Below are 7,626 nucleotides of genomic sequence, written 5' to 3'. Positions count from 1 at the left end.
TAAAAATACTCTTCTCCGACGGCAGGGAAGCCGAGCGCTGTCACATTGCAGAGGAGACTTGAAAGCTGTGTGGGGAAGGCTCAGCTTGGGCCACGTGAGGGCCGGGACCCCGCCTCAGTGGCCAGCCACCCTCTGCCCACCCAGGTTGCATCCAAAAAGAAGATTCCCCAGCATTCCACAGAAGGGAGCAGGGAAATGTCCTCTCCATGGACCTGGTGGCGGCAGGGAGGGGAGTGAGCCTCAGGCCGGGCCTCCCCAGGGGCAAACGCCAGGCCAGCAACGCCGGGTATCCGGCATCCTTGGATGCCCAGCTCTGCTGCGACTCTGGCCGCACACTGAGATGCAGAGACGCATCCAGGCTCAGAAAGCTGCTGGGGAAGGAGGAGTGAAGCTGGGGAAAGAGCAGTAGGCCGAGGGCAGGGCTGGCACCGCACTGCTGGCCCGCTCTGCAGCGTGACCCTGGGCCAGCTCCTCTGCTCTCTGAGCCTCAGTTTCACCACTGAAGGGCGAGCAATAGTCTCTGCTGTGCCTTCTGATGCGATGGAAGGAAGGAGGGCGGTGCACGTGAACGTGCCTCCTGAGGGCAAAGTGAGGGTATGTGGCTCCCACGCGGCTGGGGCCTCCAGAGCCTAGGATTCCCAGCTTCGCGCCACAGGCTCAGCTGCTGCCCAGGGGGCTTATGGGCCATGATGTCACCTGATTCTGATTCAGAAGGAGTTGGGACAGGGAGGCTCCCGTCATCCTCGCCTGGGGTGGAGGGACGGTCACAGGCAGACATGACTGCCAGGCTGGCCTGACCTGGGTGCAGTTCTGGTGAGGCCAGTCACCCCAAAAGTCATCTACTAGCCCAGCACTTCTCAAACTCTGAGAGCGCACACACGGATGGACCCCTGGGGTCCTGAGCAGACTCTGGGGCCAAGCCAGGCCCGAGTGCTCAGGATGGAGGGGGCACTGCGATGACCTGCCCCCTCCCGACCATGGGGCAGGGATCAGCTGATATCATGGCCATGAGCCGCACATCCCCCTCCACCGGTCCCAGGAACACCTGGGCACCTATTTCAGATGCAGATCCTGGTCCGGGAGGTCTGGGCAGGGCTCTGCCTTTCTGTCAAGCTCCTGGGCTGTGCCAGGCTGCTGGGTGGCAGGAACGCACTGGGTCTGGGCCACTTCCTCACTGCAGGTCCTGGGTGAGTCACTTCCCCTGCTGAGGCTCAGTTTGCTCATCTGTACAGTGGGAATGACGATACAGAGTATTTATTTGATTGGCGGTTGTAAACATGAAACTGGATGAGGCACGTAAATCATGGGGCACTGGCTAATGTCAGCTGTCATCACCGTTGTCATCATTATTGCCTGGTCCCAAACCCTCTTTGTCTGCTTTTCTGCTCCCATCTTTCATCCCATTCTTGGAGAATTTTGCTGGACTTGGCCTCCTGACCTACTGAAGGTCATGAAAAACGCTCCTGTTTGGTCCCAAGGCACCCTCCTTCCAGCCTCTAACTGAAGGACGATTCCTGCCCAATTCACAGGGACCAGGAAAGAGGAAGCAACAGCTGACCCTCGGAGCCCAGTTTATTGCATCTGGTTAAAGGGGATAAGCCGACATCCCAGCCACGGGACCCATCTGGGATCAGAGCCCACTCCTACCCCTCAGGCCAGGGCAGAGATGGCCGTGCTCGGCCCTCAGTGATCCGTGGGCAGGTGGGAGCCTCATTCATCCCCACCTCTCCTCTGGCCTGAGCTCTCTAATGCTGCACTCACGCCTGGAGTTCATGGCCGAGAGCTGGGCTGGTGCATGGGGCTCAGAGTCTTAAGAGGCTTGTCAGAGTGAGGGGCCTGTGCTGGACTCAGGCCAGGCGCACGAGGGAAGCTGTGGAGCGTCTCCGTGGCAACCGGCCTTGTCCTTGTCCTGGCTTGGGAGACTGCACGCTGCACCCTTCCCTCTCCAGCCGGTGTCAGTTTCTTCAGAGGTAACCATGGCAATGCCTTTGTTTCCGAGGCCTGGCCCCGCCTCCCTCCCGGCTTTTCTCTCCAACAGTGGCTGGGAGAGCTCCTTCTCAGTCCCTGCACGTCTCCGGGCTCCCGCTGACAGTGGGCCCACCAGTGAGCTGGGGCCAGACCCTGGCATGGGGAGGACTGGCTTTCTGGGCCCAGAGATGCAGCCTGGGCCGCAGCCCTGCCGCACGTGCTTCTGCCCCGCTGTTTACAGGAGGCGCCTTCATCTGCACGGGGGCTGCAGAGGCAGCCACAGTCCAGTCCCCCGCACCCCCGCTGGCAATGAGGAAAGGTTCTGAGGAGGGAGTGCAGAGGCCCAACGGGGGCCAGCTTTGTGGAAGACGCAGTGAGGGGCAGGAGCCTCAGAAAGTGCTATATGATCAGGGGTGGTCTATCAGCACTCTTGTGGCTCCAGGGTCCCAGTGATTCTTTGGTACCACCTCGAACCGGCTTAAGCAGAAAGGAAAACGTGGTCACTCACATTACTGAAAAGTCTAGGATAGAGCTTGCTGAGGGTGCAGCTGGTTCCAGGTGACCCAGGGGTATTTGCTCTTGCTTTCCTCTGGGTTGGTTTCATTCCCAGGTGCCCCCTCCCCTCGTGGTGACAAGATGCCCATCAGTAGCCCCAGACTTATCGATACATCTTTCTGTCACCTAGCCCAGCTCTGTGGAGGTCTGTGGGCAGATGGGAGAGATGTTTGACCTCAGCTTTCCCTCTGGCCTGAGCTCTCTGACCCCCAGCAAAAGTCCCGGGGCTGACTTTCACTGGCCAGGACAGGGTCACCTGCTCACCCCTGAACCACTCGGTGTGACTCTCAGCAGCCAGCCTGATTCATGTTACTCCACCCACCCCAAACCAGACCCAAGATTTAGATGGGATTGGGTGGGAGAAACCTGGTTTGCAAAGGAAAACCTTGGTACTCATAGGCTCAAAGAGGTTAGTTTACTTGCCCACGGCCACACAGCTGGTAAGGATGCAAGCTCGGGTCTGACTCCAGAGCTTCTGGGCTTAACCATGGCGTCACTACGGCTCAGTAAGAGCCCCCAAAGGTTTTAAACAAGGGAGTGAACGGTCAGGGATGCAGCCGGAGGGTACACTGGCGCCGGGTTTTGGTGAGTGGTGAAAGGCACGGCACGGAGGGTGGACGGTGGGAAGCCCTGAAAGATGCTTGAGCTGAGGAAGGCATTTTTAGGAGGGTGACTCCCGCCTCCGCCCGTCCCCGGGGGTTGGGAGCGGCAGGCGCAGATGCCTCAGCGCGCCGAGCACCCGCACCCGGGCCACCCGACTCGTTGTTTGTAAACTCAGCTCAGCCAGCCACGCCCCTTCCTCCCACCTGCCCGCCCCTTTCGGGTCAATATCTGCATATCCCCGCCTCTCCCTTCCTTGATTGGTTACCCGAGTCGTCACTCCTCCGCGTGGGCCGGACTCCCGAGGGGCGGAGGGCGGGGCCGCTCCGGCGGCGCTATTAGCATAGTCCCGCCTCCCGGCTCAGCCCTCGGGCCGGGCGCTGATTGGGCGGGCGGCGGCCGACGCAACGGCGCCGGGCGCAGCGAGTGGCGGGCGCCGGCTGTCAGTCGAATGGGCAGCCGGCCGCACTTCCGCCTTGGTGTCAGTGGGTCGCGGGCCTGCGGGGCGGGGGCGGGGCGGGCAGCGGAGCTCGGTCGGCGCTGGAGGGATCGCGGTCCAGGTGAGTGACCCGGCCGGGACCCCGACCCCGCGTCGCCCGGGAACGGCGCCCGGCATGGGGCGGGCGGGCCTGGGCTGCGGGCGGCGGGGAGGCCGGACCGGGACGAGTGGAGCCGGAGCCCCGTGCCCCCCGCGCGCCGGCCAGGCCCCGACCCCGGCCCCGGCCCGGCCGGCCCCCCGCCGCCCGCCCGCCCGCCCGCCGGCCGCGTCCCGGCCCGGAGGAAACTTGGGAGGAAAGTTGGCGGCCGGCGGCGGGGGCGGCGGGCCTGGGTACCGGGCGGCCGCCCAGACCCCGCGTCGCCGGGCAACTGCGGCCCCGGGGCCGCACTGCCGGACACCGCACCCGGAAGTCGGCTGGAGAGCTGGCCCGGGCACCCGCCAGCCCCTCTCAGCGGCAGGGACGAGTCGGAGGGCGCGCTGGGCAGGGTCGCTGGGACCCCCGACTTTCCCTTGTGTCTAAGGTAGCCGGCGCCCGCGGTCAACCAGTCAGGAAGGGCCCAGGGTGAAGAGTCAGTGTCCCCGCTCGCGGTGCAGCCCTCCTCCCGCTCCCCTGCCCGGGCGACCACCTGTGGGTTTGTCTCGACCCTGCAAGGTGTTGTGCTCGTGTCCACCCCTTCCCCTGCTCTTCATTTTGTTTTTGTCAACCTTAGCAGACTGTACCTGCTGGGGAGAGCTCTTTACCTAACACATATGTTAGATCAGTTAGATTTGTAATTGATTTTAAAAGCTTCCTTCTGTTTCCAGTTACATTCCAGTAATCAGAAGAATAAATCTTGAGACTTTATAAGCCCAGAACAAGACTGTTGGGTAATCACCAATCAGTCTTCCCGGGTTTTTCTGGGAGAAGCAGCCAGGTGGTGTTACGATGTCCCTGGCCCTCTTGAGTGTGAGGGTCACCTCCCAGGAAGCTGTGTTCCTGTCCCTGGGGTTTTTATCCTGACGGGTCAGTCTAGGACAAGCTCTGGACCGGCAGTCAGCAGCTTTTGCACTAGTCCCTTTTCTGGGGCTGCCCGTGCACATCTGGAGACGTGGTCTCACTCAGTTCAGTTCAACAGACATTTCTGGGATGCCCGCTGCATGCCTGGCTGCAAGCTGTGGGACCTCTCCATCCACTGGAGCTGGAGAGCAGAGGTGTCGTGGGACCCCCGTCCTCGTGGCTCCTTGCCCTGGTGGCAGAGCGAAGGCCCTTCCTGACTTTGTGCGCTTGGCAGTGTCTTCCCATCTCTCCTGGCCTCAGTTCCTTCCTCTGCGACGTGTGCCGTTTACCTGGCAGGGCCATAAGAGCAGCAGATGAAATGCTTGTCTCCGGCAGTCCCTGGCATGTGGTAGGTGCTCCAAATTGTTCGTTCCCATCCCCCTTGATGAGGACGGGAACCTTATAGGCTGCACTTCCCCCTTGTCCAGCACAGCGCCTGGCAGGGTGCTGTCATTTAGTACACGGATGGCTGAATCTCCTTAGAATTTACCTTTCCCGTTTGCCTCACCTGTCCTTCTGTTAATAACAGCTCTTATCTAAGATGACAGTAATACATGACAAGTGTTGTTCCAGGACTGCTATAAGCACATTATATTCACTTTATTCATGTGGTTTTCACAACAAACTACAAGACTTGTTCTTAGTTCCATTATCCTTTGTCTATTCATGAGGAAGCTGAGGAACAGAGAGGTTAAGTAACTTACTCTAAATCACACAGTAGTTAGTTATGGAGCAGGGATTTGAACCCAGGCAGTCTGGCTCCAGAGTCTACGCCCTTAAATACCTCTCTCTCCTGCCTTTCAAAACCAACATTTTCATTTACAAGGTCCCCTCAGCATTTTTCTGTGGAACATTTAGTTGTGCTGCATTACTGTGTGTCAGAACTTTGTTTCTTGCAGCACACATAACTGATAGATTTTCATTTTGGGTGAGCATGAATGTTTATAAAACCATTTTATTTTTTCTAAAATAAAGTAGTAATTCTCTATCTGGCTATCCAAGATTTTGCTGAAATACCCCACCTGCTGCCCCGTTCCCCGGTTAGTAGGGAAGTCGTTGATGTTCACGGTGTGAAAAGGGCGAGTTGGCGGAGGAGGGGTGATGATGGATAGACACACTGTAAAGCACGAGGTTGTGATTTTGAATTCATTTCTGAGGGAACTTAATGTGGTGAACTTAAAGCCGTAAACCATGTACTTAGGGCTTTCCTTTCTCCTCCCACATGCATTCAGAGGGGTCAGCTCTGGTTTAACATTTTGATGAGCAGTGTTATTTCAGTGTTTGAAAAGTGCCACTTGACCTTCGTCTTAATGCCTCTTATCCGTGCCTTCCAGGAAATGCTAGCAAATGAGTCTTGCATATGTACTTAAAACTAGGTCGACTTTTAAAATCTTGTTATATTCAGCTAATTGCGAAAGTGACAATTCTTTTTTTGGTGGTGAAATTTTGGAAACGTTTTATGTATTCTTATACTGTCTTCAAATGATTTCCTTAGTATTCCTGTGAAAAGCCAAGGCCGTATCTTTTCCTAGGAGTTTGGCTCTGGCGGATATAAGGTGTGCAGGGATTGCATCTGTGAGCGAAAGCTGTGATGACGGTCCTCAGGTGGCTAACGTGTTCCACTTGAGAGTTTAAGAATCTTTCTGGAGGTGGCCTGGGGCTCTCAGGTTTTGACCCCATCGCTGTCTAACTTTGATGGGAGGAAAGTTACTTATCTGCTCTTGCCTCAAGGGTGTTGGCCTGTAAAGTGGGTTATTGCCAGGAATATATGTGAAAATGTAACCTGAGAGGCTCTGGTATTGTAATAGGTGCTGAGTAGACCTTCTGTCCCAGACCTGAGAGCACTGAAATTGACCCCACCCCACACTGACACCGACAAACAAATGCAGTGCAGAAGTGAAGCTAAGGAAATCTTTGGTAGGTAGGTTTGCAGTTCTATTGAAATGAGCTACAGTAACACTTCTAAGTTATGACTATTCAAGTGGGGTTGTCTTATAAAAAGACCCCTGGACCCGTGCAGTTCCTCTCCTGAGGACTCAGGACGGCACGCAGACAGCGGGGCGAGGTTTAATTTCTGAAACTTGGTGCGCTTTAAGGTTGAATGATAGCTTCTTGAGACTGGAAGGAAGTTAGTATTTGAACACTATTGATTATTTACAAATACTTAAATCCTAAGAATTTTTAATATTTTAGGTTCTAGTTTGGCACTTTAAATGCAGTTTCCATGTACAGTGATTACTTTGTGTCTCTGCTGCAGTCAAAGTGTTTTTGCTGATAAATCCCAGGCGCTGGCGTTGCAGCCGTATCACACTCTGGCTGGAAGCGTGTGTGGAGTATCGGCCCAGCCCTGCAGCTCCCCTTAACAAACACGTAATGAAATGGTCACTTCGACGTGGCCATGAACTTTGTGGCGCTTATTTCCTTTTCCTTCCAAATTCAGAAAAGAACTCAGGGTCATTGGGCAGAATTTCAAAGCATCACCATCTTTCAGCTGGATCTCCCGGTGGTGCAAATACTGTAATCTCTGCAATGAGCTAAACAGTGGAGGTCAGCCTTCAGAAGGGACTGTGTTTGAGAAACATGGAGGTCTGGAGACTTCTGCCTGATGTTTGTGTGTCTCTTTCTTTGCTTTTTCATTTCATCAGTGGAATTCTTGCAGGATTTCTTTTGAGACACAAACTCCCACGTCAGTGCTGGCTGGCTCGGCCCTGGCCCTGTAGCCTGGGAGCCTGGTGGGAAGGTGCACACTGTTGAGGGTTTACAGGGCCTGGCACTCTCCTGGGCACCAACCCCCCCCACACACACAGCCTCCCTGTCTGTTCAGGAAGCCTCCGCAGCCCTGGGCGCCGGAGTCACATCAGCAGAGAGGGAATGGTCTGTGTGGCTTTGGGTTGGGCAGACCTGTCTGACCTCTGAGCTCGTACCTTTACCAGAGGGGCGGGACCACCGGCCTTAACAAGTGCCCAGG

At 56.3% G+C, this 7,626-nt stretch overlaps 1 protein-coding gene across 6 annotated transcripts in view; it reads left to right on the top strand.

Moving 5' to 3' along the window:
* The first annotated feature begins 3,604 nt into the window (after nt 1-3,604).
* Nucleotides 3,605-7,626, top strand: part of OSBPL2 (oxysterol binding protein like 2) — a 41,344-nt gene continuing 37,322 nt past the window's right edge. For 4 of the 6 annotated variants that reach the window (XM_036826122.1, XM_036826121.1, XM_036826120.1 and 1 more), the window contains exon 1: nt 3,605-3,683. The gene's annotated coding sequence lies outside the window, so the exon portion shown is untranslated. Of the gene's footprint in view, nt 3,684-4,986; nt 5,008-7,626 lie in introns of those variants that run through there. The other 2 variants (XM_036826124.1, XM_036826119.1) reach the window with 2 other exon arrangements.

This window comes from Balaenoptera musculus, chromosome 15 (genome assembly GCF_009873245.2).
Source record: "Balaenoptera musculus isolate JJ_BM4_2016_0621 chromosome 15, mBalMus1.pri.v3, whole genome shotgun sequence".
Lineage (NCBI taxonomy): Eukaryota > Metazoa > Chordata > Mammalia > Artiodactyla > Balaenopteridae > Balaenoptera > Balaenoptera musculus.
Note: the sequence above shows the minus strand (reverse complement) of the source record. Positions and strands in the feature narration are given on the sequence as shown.